This window comes from Coptis chinensis, chromosome 2 (genome assembly GCF_015680905.1).
Source record: "Coptis chinensis isolate HL-2020 chromosome 2, ASM1568090v1, whole genome shotgun sequence".
In the NCBI taxonomy this organism is placed as follows: domain Eukaryota; kingdom Viridiplantae; phylum Streptophyta; class Magnoliopsida; order Ranunculales; family Ranunculaceae; genus Coptis; species Coptis chinensis.
This window is the reverse complement of record NC_141457.1, coordinates 8,960,020-8,977,137: the sequence shown is the minus strand read 5'-3', so window position 1 is coordinate 8,977,137 and position 17,118 is coordinate 8,960,020. Positions and strand designations below refer to the sequence as shown.

Genomic DNA, 17,118 nt, shown 5'->3' with positions numbered 1-17,118 from the left:
TCCTGACAGATCCTAATTATTCCTGTAAAAAATTTAGAGCAATTGGAGTTCTACAACCTCTCCTTATTGGCTGGTGTTCCAGATATTAAGTGCTTGCAACACTGCAGAAACACACTGGAAACACTCTACTATTTAGGAGGTCAAAACAAATCAAAAACTCATCAAATTTTTACTACAAACTACTGACTTAGGATAGATACTCCTGTAAAAATTATAGAATTTTTTAGAACTCCTAAGTAACCTTACTCGTCTGTTTTTCAAGAACATACGGTGTGAAAACTGAAATGCAGCACTGTAAAGATCGTATTTTTTCACAAGGTAAACCAACTTTGAAAAATCTGAAAATATTCCAGTAAATCAACAACACATTCAATAATATGTATGAAAATTTTTCAGAATTTTCGAAAATTTAGAAATACCTTCACCGCAGTGTTTTTCTCAGTGAATCCAAGAGCCCCTATGCCTGAAAACATTGAAGCGGTTCGAAAATCAAGAAATAAGAATGAAAAATTAAAAGGGTGGGTGGGTAGAGAATGGGGATTGCCCCTTGGATTCAAGCAATTGAATTCTTGTCTTGAACGAGATTAAGATGGCAGCGGCGCCATTTGATATCCCGTAAAAACAGTAGAATCCTAAATATTAATGCTACAAGAACACTAATACGTAATCATACCGTTCTTACGTTTAAATCAATTCTTCTTACTCTCAAAACATATTCATGCAATATAATGAGTAAGGATTTCGTTCCACTCTTAAACCCTCAAGACTTAAATAGAATTCAATTATTCAAACACAAGGAACAGTGAGAGTGATGTGTTTGGTGTTTAAACTAAAACTAATTATAAATTTAAGACAACTAAATCTAAAGATTCTAACTTTATGAAATTTAACAAACAATAATTAAAATCTAACATCAATAACTACTGAAATGACTAACAACCAAGAAATGAAATTAGATCTAAGCAATAGATAAATGACAAAATCGAATTTGATCAATAATAAACTACTTGATTTATCTAATGAAGCAATAACAATATTTTAATACTTTAAATTAAAACAAGGGAAATGAAAACTAATAAAAATGGAGATTCAAAACTAGATCTAGATCTAAAACTAATCTAGATCTATCTTTTCTAACCCTAAACTCCATTAACATTAGCTTCCTAACCTAACTGCCATTAACAAAGAGTCAAGCTTTTGTTTTATACTTCGGATCCAAAAATCGTGCATGGGCTTGGAGCCATGTTTTGGGCGGAAAATCGGGCCCAAAACCCAATTTCTTTAGTCCAAAATGGGCTCTTCAGCTGCAGTTGGCTTCGACAGATGTTTCGTCCACTTCTGCTCCTCTGATTGGGCCAAGGCTTGGACCATTGGAAAGCTTTTCGAGGCGGTCGTTTTGACATAAGCTACTCCCAATTCCGAGATCTGAGTCCAAAGATATGGTCTTCAGAAGTTCTGCTGACTTGTGCACTCTTTCTGCCCGTGTTGACTTTTCAGCTTTTGACCGGGCTTTACAAAGGCTTTGTCTCCTTGAATCTTGGCCTTTATTCACAGAACTCCTTATCAACCGACCTTTGCTCCTTTATCTCGCTAAAGTGGCACAATTCTGCACATAATAGACTTTGAAGCCTGAAATGCATAAAAACACGTAATCAATATTAACTCTTAATTATTACTCACATAATTGGTCTAAAAGTATGATTGTTAAGGGGTTAAAACTACAGTTTTGGGCTCTTATCAGCCCGCATCCGACTGGAGGAATATCATAGAAGATTGCAAAGACAGTATGAGAAGAGAGTGAGGACACGACAGTTTCAGGTGGGGGATCGCGTCTTGAGGAGAGTGACACCGGCAACTAGAAAGGAGGTGGACGGAAAGTTAGGGCCTAACTGGGAGGGACCCTATATTGTGATAGAAAAAGGGAGCGCAGGAACATATCGGCTGCAGACACATCAGGGAAAGGATATCGTGAGGCCTTGGAACATCATAATGTTAAAAAGTTTCCATGAGTGACAATATGTACTATGTGGGAATCAATGACAAAGGCAGTGGCCTCTAGTGATGTAGCGACATTTTATGATGATGTTTAGATTATAAAATTTATCAATGAATAGAGTACCATTTTGCCTTTTTGTTTGCTGCATTGTTAATTGCAAGGGTGCAGAGAAATTGACCATGGACGATGAGGTCCCATTCTAACTGGGGGGCAAACTGAGTTGCCTTGAGGACAGTTTTTCCTACCGGAGAGATAGCGGGGAGAGCCCGCGGTTGACAACGATGTCCAAATCTGACTTGGGGGCAAACTGAGTTGCCCATGATCGAAAACCCATCCGGAGATAGCGGGGGCGGAGCCCTTCACGGACAACGAGGTCCAAATCCGATTTGGGGCAAACTGAGTTGCCCACGATCGGGAGCCCATCTGAGATAGCGGGGGGAGGGGGGGTGAGCCCTTCACGGACAACGAGATCCGTATCCAACTTGGGGGCAAACTGAGTTGCCCCCAAGGATCTTCATGAACGAGAGTTTAAGTTAGGGCAATTGCGGCGAGGGGTGAAAATGGTTATATAGTATGGTTCAAACACTGTGCCACGAAATAAAAAGAAGAAACTACCGCGAACTTGATGGTTAAAATAGTAAACATAAGTGTGAGCCCGCTGGGATCACCCAGAAATACAGGACATAAAGTAGGCATACAAAATGTTTGAGAACAAAATATGGCCATGGCTAATTAAACACATAGAAACAATCTCCAATTTAATGATCAGCAGCCGCGTCTTGTGAAGTGGGATTCCCAGCCATGTCTTTGTGAGGAGAACCTTCGGATATTGCCACGACCGCGTCGTCTGCCGCGGAGCCAGCGTTGAGATCACCCGCAGGGGGCGGCGAAGAGGTCGTTGAAGGTCCAACCACAGGAACAGGGGCGGAAGAGAGCGAGGGGAGGAGTCTCCCAGCAGCAGTGAGATTGTTGAGCTGACGTTGCAACTCTCTGGCTATCTTCTTTTCAGGCAAAAATGCGGAAACGATCGGATGCAACCTTCAGCGATTGCTCCAGCTGCACTTGGGCCGCCGCCTCATGGGCTGTCTTCTCGCCCTCCATCTTGGCCCGCAGCTCAGATAATTGCTGATTGAATGCCTCCTCCGCGGTTTGTTGAAGCTTGTGGGATTTGAGAGCTGCGAGGCGTGCATCATCGCGGTCTTTCTCCAGACGCTCATATCGTGCTTTCCAGCATTCGGGCCCATGAATCTCCTATTTTACCACCTCCAGGGTGTCCAGGGTATTGGTCAGACCGCGGATGACGTAGCCTACATCCAGGCTCAGCTGTGCACAAAGGAGATGTTAAATATCTTATCCACAAAAGATACCAAGGTAATAGGGAACTAAGACATACCTTCTCCCAGCCGGTGTAGATGGCAACGCAGTGGGCAGCGAAGGTCCCAGAGTTGCCATAGGCTTGGTCACGAGGAAGATGGGGGCTGAAGAACAGGGTGGCAGCGACCGCAGCATTATCCAGAGCTGAGTCTCGGGTGGTGACCGCCCGATCCCTAGCCTTGAAATCAGGACGCCAGACCTCAGGAGCAACTGGTGCAGTTTCCTTGCCTGGACGACAAGTAGAAGTCATGGGCTGCGGCAATATTGGTGCGGGAGCAGAAGGGGTAGAGGAGGTTCCCATCGTTCTGTATCTCTTGGCTGGCGGGCTCTTGGCTGTAGAATTAGATTCGCCCTCTTCTTCATCACTGTCCCACAATTTTAACTTGGTGGAATCCATATCTGGGGCATTGGGTAGAGTAAAACCAGTAGCTTGAAAATCGTCCTCCCAATCAGCGAGGGAAGAGTAAGGGGCCGGGGCACTGTGGGTGCTGGTTGGAAAGGTATCAGAGGGGTGTTGTGATTGTTGAGTGGCCGCAGCCCTTTTGGCAGCAGCTTTGGAGTGAGAAATCTTCTTGGTATATCCCCTCCTCTTGGGCTTGGGGAAGCCTTGGGCAACCTTTCCTTGGGAGGAGGCAGATGGTAGAAGGGGCCTTGGTACTTGCCGAAATCCTTGAGAGACGGATCCAGAAGAAGAGGAGTTCCTTTCTCCGGATCGATGGCTAGAACATCGCACTGATCACTTCCCAGGTCGCGGAGATTCTGGAAGATGGTAGAATTGACACCGGAGTATAGTTGGGAGTGTGAGTTTGGTCTCCAACCTGTGCCCATGCAAAGAACATTGGGGTGAGTGATGGGAATGTGTAAAAAGAAAACATAGGCGGTCGGTCTATACTTACCGCTCGAGAGAAAATGTAAATGTCTTAGAGATACTTCAGTAGGAAGGTCAGCGGATAGGAAGCTCCCAGACACATACAGCGGATAGTGGTGCCACACTTTGTCGGAAGAAGTGATGTTGAGAACAAAGGACTTCTTTCGCTAACGGCTACAGAAGGATTGGTAGCCTATACTACCGAATTTGGTACTCTTCTTTATGTAATAGTGGGCAATCATATCGTGGAGTTGGATGTTGGGGGAGTTGGTTTTGTTATAGAAGTTGGCGGCGTACATAACATGCCAGAAGTTGCCAATACCCTGACACGGTGGGATATTGAAATGGTTGCAAACTTCTACGTCTAATAAGGACAGAGGAAACCGAAGGCCGGCCACGATTTGCCCTACGGTAGCGACAAGAGCTCCTAGCCAAGGTTTGACCAAGTGAGGGAAGTGAGTAACCCCAGGCACATGCTCTAAAGTCACATTGTCTGGGATATCATAAGCCGCCTTGACCGCAGCCAAGTTGGGTCGGCGGTAATGTGAAGGGGGCGGAGGGAGTTTGAACGATCTCCCAGATGTGGAAGGGATAGCGGTTGGGCCATCCGAATCTGAGGCCGCGGACTCAGATCTCTCAACAATAGGGCTACTGGATCTGGAGGAGGGAGAACTAGATCTGGTGGATCTGGCGGCGGATGTGCTTGCCGACTCAAAAGCCGACATGATGCAAACTACACTAGTCATAGAGTGAAAAAGATGAAAGATCTAAACTACGCAAGTGGGAGAATCCACAGATCACTAGAGAACAACCAAACCAAGGGTATAATAAAAGTTCGAGAGATAAAAGAAAGAAGAAACGAACCTTGTTTATGAGGCACCAGCGAGCAAAGTGATTGACAAGAATCGAACCAAGAGCGAAAGCAGTAGAGATTCACCGTGAGGAAGAAGGAAGATAGGAAAGCCAGATGATTACAAAATGAAGAATAGAGAAAGAGGGAGTTGAAAGGATTAAGTGAAGAAAGAAGCAAAAGGGAGTGAGAGAGAAAAGGAAGGGTTTGAACGAGTTTCGAAGCGCTAGGGGTACAAAGGTAATTTCCAAAGTGCAAAAACCAAAGAATCAGAAGGAGGGGCCAGCAGGGGGTGACACGTGGAGGGGCTAAGAGCGAGGCGACAGGTTTCGCTGGCCATCATGATTGCTAGAAGCATGCGAGGCACGCGAGGAGTATAGAGCTCTCAAATCAAAGCCAGGGGGGACACGTGGCCATAAGGAAAGGACCCAACACTGACTAACCGGACCCCCTCCCCTTGTTTGGTTATGAGCTCCAGGACATGTACCCGATCTCCGCGGATTCAATTGGCAGAAGGTATCTCGGACCCCGAACTAAAGGTCCGAGAACCGAGAGGGGGCATCTGTATCAGCCTAATTCATGACTACTAAGACGACTGGTGTGTTTTGGGCTGGGGCACCATAATAGAAGAAGGTGAATGAGCATAGGGTATAGTCCGTGAAGCATATGAAGACCGCAAAATCTCGAAATGCGTGAAGGTCAGTAGAGTGTCTATGACTTGAGGGAGATGTTGAATAGGGAAAGAAAGAGCTGGAGCACAGTAGCCAAGACACGATCTCTGGGGAGACAAGTGGACGGTTTCTGGACGTGGGACATGAAAGGAGGTCATGGGGATAGAAGAACGGTTAGAGAAGATGGGAGCGGTTAGAGAAGTAGGGCAATTATGAGGTATATAAGAGAAACACAGAGAAGGAGGAAAGAAGAAAAAGGAGGAAGGAGAGATAAGAGTATAGGTTGTAATTCTAGACAACACACCCAATCTAGACAGACAGAGCTTCAGCTATGTGAGTTGGGGGATTTACAGCGCAAGACATGGAATGTCTTGGCCCATGCAAATTGCGCAGTGATATAGGCGACCCTTAATAAGCAAAATTGATCTCAAACTGCCCCTAGATTGCGTTTTTCTAGGGATTGGTCTGTGTAGAATCCATTGCCCGTTTTGTTTTTGGAAAATCACATAACTATTGATGTATCGAGAATCTTACATTAATAGAATAGAGAAAACAACCGTTTATGAAATGGTGAGAGAAGGGTTTTTCTTTTTGGGTTTTTGTTCCTAAATTACTTAAAACAATAACAGAAAAAGAGAAAACTACTAGAAAAATCACTATGAGGAGAGTGATCCACCCAATAGAAGGAAAAGATTTTTGAATTTAGGTGACTCAAATTGAGAACCGTCCCATGGTTTGGCCTCCCTAGATCTTCCACCTCTTGTTTTACAAGTATGCAAATCTAGTAAATAAGACTAGCTCTATTTTTAGATAATCTAGTCTCTCCTCTCCTACTCTCTTGTTATCCCTAGTTAAAGTCATTCCAACTAGATTGTAAGACGAAACTCGAAACAACTAGAAATCACCCATAAAAGAAAAAAAAAAATTGAATTAAAGGGCTCCAATTGCTAACCATCCCATGGTTTGACATGCCTACATAAGATGAAGCATGCAAAACAACCATGAAAAGCAACCGTAAGACTCCTCCACTCAATCACCATCTCACCTCTGCTTTGTTTCACATCTCTTCTTTATAGAGGAAAGACTACTCAAGCGTCAATAGTGAAGATTGAAGGAAAGAACTTATGTAAGATAGAAAACAAGGAAAGAAAATTATTTTGAAAAAGAATGTAAATAAAGAAAAGAAAATTTGTATACTCGCTCCATAAGTTCACACTTACTCAAACGACGAGTAAAAAATATTTTAAATAAATGGAATATGCGAGATATACGTGGACTAATTAAGGCTTCGACACTTACAACCACACACTCCAAATGGAGGGTCCGATTACCTTATTGATGTATTCCCTTTAAAGAAAAAGGTGGAATGGAATAAGGAAGGAATACATCGAGGAAGAGAGGATTTAATCCTCGTAGCTAGGATAATTATGAAAGAATTTTTAGCACTCCAACTTCGTTTACATCACTTGTTGCTTCAAAGGTTGTGTTTGTTAGTTTAGGGTTTGTAATAGCTTGTCCTGGGAACACACCTTTTTGGGTTTTGTCTTGGGATAACAAGTTCAGAGATTGTTGCATGGATGCTAGGACTTGGTTTTGTTGTTGCATGACAGATAATATTATCTCGGTGGGCTTATTTGTTTGGACACTAGTTGATGGTGTAACTAGAACTAGGTCTCTTTGGTTGTTGATAAGTGGGTTTTGGTAGTTCTGGTTAAAATAGGATGGAACCAATGCTCTGTTCTAATTATTATAGGTACCTTGTCCTTGTCTGAACGTATTTGGTGATTTATTGAAACCTAGAGGTGGTTGGGTTTGTGGATTATTAGTCCATGTGAAGTTTGGATGTTGTCTCCATAATGCATTTGGTACATTGAAAGCACATACTTCTTCTGGTTGAAGTGATGATAGGTTTGTGATCGAGGGACAGGTGGCATCTATATAATTTAAGCTTAAACAGAAATTGCATGGTGAGGTATTTATGTTAATGACCGAATGAGGAGTTTGGTCTTTTTGTTTGGTTGTGAAGGAATCTATCTTTCTTGTGAGGGTTTCGATTAAGTTTTGATTTCAAGATCGGATTTCATCTAAAAAATACTTCTGGCCTTAGATGTACTAGGTTGGGTTGTTCTGGAATTATTTATATCTCCCCAATGAGTACTCTTTTCAGCTTGGTTTTCAAGAAAGGTTAAAGCCTCGGTTGCACCTCTATCCAAAAAATTACCATTACTCATGATGTCAAAGGTTACTTTGTGTTCTTGGAGAAGACCTTTGTAGAAATATTGTACAAGAGTGGATTTTTCTAGGTTATGGTGAGGACATGAATGGAGTAGGTCAGACAATCTATCCCACGTTTCAGAAAATGTCTCACTCGGACTTTGTCTGAATAACTGTATCTGACTTCTTATCTATTCTGTTTTTCTTGGTGGAAAGTACTTCTTCATGAAGGAGAACACAACCTTTTTCCCATGTATCGAAAGAATTAGGCTTCTAAGAGAGAATCCAAGCATGACTCTTACCAGCTAGAGTGAAAGGAAACACTCGTAGCTTTACTTGATCGTCGGTGATGCCCGGATGGTGGAAAGTATTGCATATTTCATGTATCCGGCGTAGATGTTCGTACTATAACTCATGTTCAAACTTGTGAAATATGGGTAGAAGATTGAACATGTTCAGTGGATTGCAAAAAATCGTTCGTGAGCGATGTGAGACGTATACAAGATGGAGGTCCATCTTGCAACGGTGTGTAGAAGTTGGAGAGATGCTCTTCAGCTTGCACTACTTCGTCGGCCATCTTAGTAGGTGGAGGATGAGAAATTAATTAGAGATTGTCTAGGATGACGTGCTCTCCTATGTGAGTAAGTTTTATTCTCGCTAAACCTTTCACCAACAAGTCATTCTCTTATATAGAAAAACTTTGAGAATACGTAAGTGTGTGTGTAGTGGGATCCACTTAGGATTCCAAGTCTTATCTTAAGACGACAACTCTTTGTCATACAAGTACTTGTACTTGATATACTAAAACACTTTTAATATATATCTCTTTAATATGGAAAATGCCCATTAACAAATCCATAGTTACAATAAGGCCCCTGGAACTTTCAAGAAAGTCCTTTCCCACCATTAATTATATCTAAGTCTCTCCACCTCACTCATATTCACAATTAGACCATTCGGAATTTGTTCTTCACTGTCATACCCGTATCTAATTAACCCAATGTGACATTCAACATCAATTGAGTATTAAGAAACTATTTCTTATACCGGCCGAGTTTGAGCTCAATTAGTTATGTCACAATTTCCTAATACATAACTCCGTAGAGTGGTGGATCCTTTATTAGAATTCATGATTCAAGATGTCCGACATTCATTACCCAAAATGTCAAGTCTAGTCTATGAATAGACATTACTTTTTAATGTCTCAAAGTAATAAATTTGAGACACAATAAATTTTCAAAATTCCTCTAGTCTAGGGATTAATTGGTAGAGTGAGATTTGTATACTAACCTTAACAGCGAATTTATAGTGTGTTCTCACTTTGATCCCCTCAGTGTCAGTTATGTGATTACACCAATATATAAACTTAGAGTCATACTCAAATGATTGAGATATCATCATCCTATCATATAGCAGTTATGTATATTACAGTCTTATAAGTGAAGCATCAGACTTCACCCCTAACTTTGAGCATTCTAGATAAATAAATACAATCAAATCTCCCGCACATGACTCTTCATATGCTTGATTGTTCTAATTCTATTACCTATGGAACTTATGGTTTCATCATATGATATTAGTTCACCCATACACATAATAATATGATTTGTGTATTTAATCATCATGTATAAATAATAAATGTTCATTGGCTTTTGTAATGCTCAAATATCCCAACAACCTACCACTGGCCTTCAAAGCCATTTAGCAACTATTCTAAGACCCATATTATCTATAAAAAGGTCTGCATAATCATATAACAATATTTAGTGCTTGGTCCTTGTAAACTATATCATTCATGATGAATAGTGTATTATATACATATGAGACCAAAAACTTTGCCTATCTTACCTTCAACCTTCTTGTAAAACACAAGGTTCTTCCTTACATTGATCAAAACCAAACGATCTGATTGTTTGATCAAAGTTTACATTCCCACTTCTTGAAGCTTGTAGGAACTGTAAAGCCTCCAAGTTCTCAAACGCAGTCTTTACATCCATTTGCCAAATCATATTGTCATAATGAGTAGCAATCACTAGAAGGACACTAATGGACTTTTCATGGCTACTGGCGGAAAAGTTCTCTCATAATCGATACCCTCTTTTTGAGTAAACATTTTCTCCACCAGTTTCGCATTAAAAGTCTCTACCTTTCTATCAGCTCATCTTTAACTTTTGAATAACTACTTATTCTTAATAGGCTTAATATTTGGCAATGGATCAACAAGTTCCCAGGCATTGTTGGAATATAAGGACTCTATTTCTCATCTCATTGATTCAAGCCATTTACTCAAATCAATGTCAGAAATTGCTTCTTCGTATTTTATAGGATCTACATCCTTGTCATCTGATATAACATATAAAGTTTACCTTAATAATAGGGTTAACTATTCTGGAGGACTAATGATCCTTCCACTATGACGAAGTACTGGAGTAGGTTTAGATAAACTCTAAACTTTACTAGGAAGTTTTATCTAAATTATAAGTTAATCTAGATTGAACATAAATAGGAATATCTAGCTATTGACATTTCTAAGGCTTATCTCTAAAAAGATATAGGGAGAGTTTGAATAGCTCACCATAGTCCAAACCATACCCCATAAGGTTATATTCCTTCTTTCTGCAATATATATATATATATATATTTCTTTTTTTCTTTTTTTTTGGTGGAGTTCTTGGTTCACTTAATTGAAACAAAATCATATTTTGCAATAAGTTACCTTTTGTTTTCACATTTATAAGCCCATGTACATCTGTATGTACTAACTCTATTAACTATGTGGCTCTTGACAATTTGCTTTAAAAGATCTTTTAGTCATCTCTCCTTCTAAGTAAGATTACAGGTTGAGGAAGATTATAAAAGAAGTGAACTTAAAATCCCATCTTTCACCCAAGCTATCAATCTTATTCAAATTGATATGACCAAGTCTTAAGTGCCACAAGTTTGTTGGATTAACTGAAGAAAATATCCTCTTTTGAGGTAATAACATATGATGAATTACTAATATCAATATCATTTATTTCTAGCATAGAAAAAAGTAAATAGAGACCATTTTCCAAAATACCAGAGGCAATAATCTTTCTATTTAATCTGATTACAACTTTTGAATTAAATGAAATAGAATATTATATTCTGACTTATAAAGTGCAGAAACAGAAACCAAATTTCTCCATATCCCTAGAACATAATAATAGTCTTCTAAAACTAACATTTGCTTTTCTAATGCTAAACTTCTATTGATACTGTAGCAACCTTTGCCTTTGTCCCTAGTGCCTGGTATACCTTTTCTTCATTCATCCTTCTTTTCCCCTGAAACTCCTATAACATTTTACAAGTGTAGTTAGTGGCCTCTTATTGCACATAACAGGTGTCAGAAGGAAAAACCAACTCTTTGGTTTCAAGAATAAAGGATTGCATAACTTCTTTTTGTTTTTGTTTCACAGCCAGATACTCCCTACAATTCGCTTTTAATGAATATGCTTTTCACAATGGTAACAATTACCTTTTGCTTTAGCCCCTGAATTCTTCTCCACTCCCCTTTTTGCCCCAAGGGCAAACTTTTTACCCTTTTCCCACTTGCCTTTGCCTTTCGACTTAGGCTTGGAAACACCAACATTTTCTGAGACCATTACACTTGGCTTAACCTTAACTAAGTATTCAGCCTACTGCAAAGAGTTCATTAACTCTAGTAGGTCAGATCCATATTGTTCATGTTATAGTTCAACTTGAACTGATTAAATAAAACTGGCAAAGACTGAAGAATAGCATCAACCTGAGAATTGGAGTCTATTTTAGCGCCTAGGATCTCCAAATCATTGACATAGCCAATAATGTTAAGGATATGCTCCCTAACTCCATCATCCATTTTTGTATTCATCAGGTTTGCCATTGCAATCTAACGTTTAGTATGATTTTGTTAGCTAAACATCTCTTGCAAATTGGTTATGATCTCAGTAGTTGTACCAAAATTTTGGTGTTGGTGCTAGAGTACGTTTGACATGGATGCCAGGTGATAACACTTGGACATCTCATTGGCCTTTTGCCATTTTTTGTACTCATCTTTCAGCCTTGCACTAGCATTGTCTATTGGTTTAGGGGGGCAAGGAGTAGTGAGAACGAATTTGTAACTTTCAACAGTCAAGATAATGTTAACGTTTCTAGTCCACATAATTAGGACCAGTCAACTTGTTTTCTTTCAAGATAGATGCTAAGGGACTGAAATTTGATTGAGACATATCTAGAACATTTACATATACACAAAAAATATTATAATGCATTTAATATTGGTTTTGGGAATTTAATAAACCAATTACCCGCTTATATAATAAAAATACAACACCCTCAATATTGTATCATTAAGACAAATATAAGCAATGGAAACCTAATACTTTTGAACAATCTCTTATCCGTAGGGCATCAAAAATTTTCAACTTTATCAGGCGAGTTTTACTAGACCCATCAATTTTACATACAAGTAATATGATTTCCATTTTCATACTTTTTGCTAATAAAACATAATTGCACAAACCGTGGGGCTATCAACTATATTTTAGCCAAGTGTACCATCATCATAATTCATTAATGTAACCACGATATAATGATTCCGTAAGGGAAAACACTCCCACTAGCCATACATAAATTTTTCTTCTCAAGAATAGACAATAGGTAAAAATAATCTTAGCATGCAATTAATTTATCTATAGGGATCATATTAATCACATCTAAAAATATAATTCCTATTGAATTGATAATGATGTAGCAAGGGATTCAATTCGTAAATTAAATGCCTTTACCACTTGCTTTATATAGACCGAGGGTATTAATTAATAAATATTCAACGTTAAGACAATGACATCTTTATACTTTTCTTTTTAACAGACTATGCATCTCATGCCAAAATTAAAGATCTATCATTGATATATTAGTGTACTACATAAAATCTTAATATCTTGCATCATATGCAAATAGTTATCTCATAACTATCATGCATGCATATAAGAAAAATATCTAATTTAGTATGCAAAGAGTGTACTTATGAATATTATATTTAATAATTATGTACTTGAAAATATACATGTCATGTACTTATGTATTTCCTGGAACAAATATGCATATAACAATAAGTATATTATTTGTTACCATGTGCCCATGTGCTTAGTCTTTGTGCATCTCATGCAATGAATAAATATTGTACCTCTCCTTCTAGTTTCAGTAGACTATATAGTCAGCGAACTATGCACACGGCTAAAATAATATAGTTCTTACCTTGTAGTACAATACATGGTCCCTGTATTATACTGGCATATATATATAACAAGAAGTATATTTTCTTGGAAAGACTAATGGTCCCTCCTTTCTTACGCTCAACGAAAAGACAACTCATAGCTTTTATTGCCTTTTTCAGGTTATGGAGTATTTCAGACCACTTATCATAAAAGTTGCGTCTTAACACCAAAAGAAGCTTTAATCACGCTTATTATGAAGACCAAAAGCTGCTATGGAAAAATGCTGAAAAAGTCAAAGTTAACGGTCAAAGTCAATGGTCAAAGTCAAAGGTAAAGGTCAAAGCCCTCAAATCAAAAGACCAGAGATGGAGGCCCTTATCTCAAAATATGACATTCTCCCAAAACCTACCTTCGTCAAGAAGAAACCAAAAAGCAAAAGCAAAAGTGAAGTGTGAGGTGTCTCATTTGTAATGGAAAAGGGAATATCTGTAAAAGGCAAAAGTAGGGGTATATAATCTAAAAGTAAAGGAGAGAGAAAGCATCCATTGTCTTAGGATCTAAACCAATTGGTTTGTTTAATTTCTTGTCTAGTTTTTCAATTCAAGTTTTACTTTATTGTTTGTTTTATTTCATTTCAATCAATCTTATTTTACTTGTTCTTATTTCAATATTCAATCTTGTTTTACTTGTTCTTATTTCAATCTTCAATCTTGTTTTTGCAATGCTTTCAAGTCATTTCAATACCAACAACTAAAGCTTTCATGTTTTCATTAGCTTAGAACCAATTTAATCTATACCAAGAGTCTACCTTTCTTCTTCACAACTCCCACACTCAAACTCTAAACAATTTAGGATGAACCTCACTTCTAAACAAACTCTTTTGAAGTTACTACCATTGAATACAACTTCAAATGGCACTGCTGCCAGGGATTGAAGGAGTGAGAGTGCTTAGTTGAGAATCTAAGAAGGGAGCATCATTCTCATCTTTCCATTTATATTTTTTTTTTCAATTTTTTGTCATTTTATTTTATTGTTTTTCAGTACTGATCCACTTTCTTGCAAATCAGGGTTCGAGACAACAAAGCTGAAGAGGAGCTAAAGACACAACCGAAAGATTACCAAAGTTCACTTTTGGTATGGCGACCCTTGAAGCTTGAAGTAGAGGAGGCGCCCTTGATTACCTCTAGAGACGTGGGTCCAGTTTTTTGGCAGCTCAATAGATTTTTGATGAATAGTGGGACACCGAGCCCAGATTTTATAATAGAGTAGGAGAAATCAGTGGAACTTGTTTGTAATAGTTAAAGATAAAAAGAAAAACGAAAAAAATTAGAAAAAATTGGTTTTTGATTGATTCTTTATGATGAACAAGAGTTAAACTTATCTTAAGTTCTATACTTACCAAGGGATTAGAGTTTTAATTGCCTTAGGAAGTTCAAGTGTGTGAGGCAAGTTGTGGATCATAGCTCACACACTTTGAATCAACTTGGGGATGCCATCCTTGATGCTTGCTTAGAGGAGGACCCTAAGAGCAAGGTTGCTTGTGAGACTTGCACGAAGACGAACATGGCTATGGTCTTTGGTGAGATTACTACCAAGGCTAATGTTAACTATGAGAAGATTGTTCGTGATACCTGCAGAGGTATTGGATTTGTATTAGCCGATGTTGGTCATGATGCTGACAACTGCAAGGTTCTTGTTAACATTGAACAACAAAGTCCTGATATTGCTCAGGGTGTCCATGGTCATCTGACGAAGATGCCTGAGGAGATTAGAGCTGGTGACTAGGGGCATATGTTTGGATATGCCACTGATGAAACCCCAGAGTTGATGGCCCTCACCCATTTTCTTGCCACCCAGCTTGGTGCTAAGTTGACCGAAGTGCGCAAGAATGGAACATGTGCGTGGTTGAGGCCCGACGGGAAGACACAAGTGACTGTTGAGTACCTGAATGAAGATGGTGCTATGGTCCCTATCAGGGTCCACACTATTTTGATCTCAACCCAACACGACGAGACTATCACAAATGACCAGATTGCCAAGGATTTGAAGGAGCATGTGATCAAACCAGTCATCCTAGCTAAGTACCTTGATGACAAGACCATCTTTCACCTCAACCCATCAGGTCGCTTTGTCATTGGAGGACCTCATGGAGATGCAGGACTTACCGAAAGCAGGAAGATCATTATTGACACTTATGGTGGGTGGGGTGCTCATAGAGGTGGTGCTTTCTCAAGCAAGGATCCAACAAAGGTTGACCGTAGTGGTGCTTACATTGTTAGGCAGGCCGCCAAGAGTATAGTGGCATCAGGTCTTGCACGCCGTTGCATTGTTCAAGTTTCGTATGCTATTGGTGTACCTGAACCCATGTTCGTGTTTGTGGATTGTTACAAGACGGGGACAATCCTAGATAGGGATATATTGGTTCTAATTAAGGAGAACTTTGACTTCAGGCCTGGCATGATGGCCATTAACCTCAACTTGAAAAGAGGAGGCAACTTCAGGTTCTAGAAAACCACAGCATATGGGCACTTTGGCAGTGAAGACCCGATTTCACGGGGAGGCTATCAAGCCCCTCAAGTACAACAAGGCTTGATTGGTTATCCCAGCATCCTTTGATGGAAGATAAACCACCATATATTCTTACAATTTGTTTTGAAGCATAATTTCATGGATCTCTGTTAACAGAGTAAAAGAGAAAAGGGCGAGAGTTGCCTGTCATTGAGGAATAAGAATAGTAGTGGCTTAAGTAGTCTGTGTTGCTGTTGTTTTTGTCTTTGTTTGTCATTTTACCGTGTATTTTTCTCGTTGCCTTCAAGAAAATGTTCAACCCACCAACTTGATTGGTTGGGATCTTTGTTTCATTTGATCACATTTATGATACATTTATGCCATTTAGTTGATAAATCATAAATGTTTATCTGTTTCCTCATTCTGGGTTCAATAGTCTTTAATATTAGTTATGATGTTGGTGATCAGTTTTTATTTGCTTTACGGCCATGTATGCTAAAAACCTAAACAATGGTCAAATTATTACTTTTTCTCCGGGGTATCAGGTGCTTGTCCTACCAGCACTGAAAATATCTTCCTTGTCAAACCAAACAGATAGTTTCTTAGCACAAATTTTAATATTTTGAGTTCCAGCTGCAAGTTATATTTATATCGGAAAATTCTAAAGCCAAATCACAGAGACAACAATTGGAAGAGAATAATATTATGATCACTGATCTAAAAGTACAAAGTCGCAAAACAATGTTTGTGAAAGAGGTATGAAAACCTTACATATAGTTTACAGACTTCGGGAATTTAGACTCTCCCGCAGAATCTCAAATTAGACAATCATCTACAAAATGGTATGCATCTTTAGGAGTGCAACCAAAGTCAATCATGCAGCCTTTCTTCTCCAGCACCAATCATCCCATCAACTCTTTCGCCATCTCTGAAGAAATGAAAAGTTGAGGTGTAACGTATTTGATGAGTGGTTTCTGGGCATTCATCTATGTCAGCATATATAAAAGAGAGAATTCGAAAATTGTTGCTGAACTGGCAAAACTTGGGAAGAATTTGGCTGCACACCTGGCACCTGAAAACATGTTCAAATAATTAAAATACCTCATTTGGCAATTTGGTGGAATAACAAACATATTTTCCAAATTCCAAACCAATAACATGTTTGTGCAAGACCACAAAATGAACATGTTACATTAGAACTATAGAAGCATGCCTGTGAACCCTATTGCTACATCTACTTCCTAGGGCTATCTACAAGAGTCCTCTTTAAGAATTACACTATGTTTGCCATATTCTTTTCTTAGTTTCCCTTGTTTCACCAAAGATACCCCACTGCCCCCAAAAAAAATACATATAAAATATATATATATATATATATATTCCAAACCAATAACATGTTTGTGCAAGACCACAAA

General features: G+C 39.0%; 1 pseudogene; it reads left to right on the top strand.

Moving 5' to 3' along the window:
- Positions 1-14,753: 14,753 nt before the first annotated feature.
- On the top strand, positions 14,754-16,059 carry LOC147514727 (S-adenosylmethionine synthase 1-like; annotated as a pseudogene).
- Positions 16,060-17,118: the final 1,059 nt, after the last annotated feature.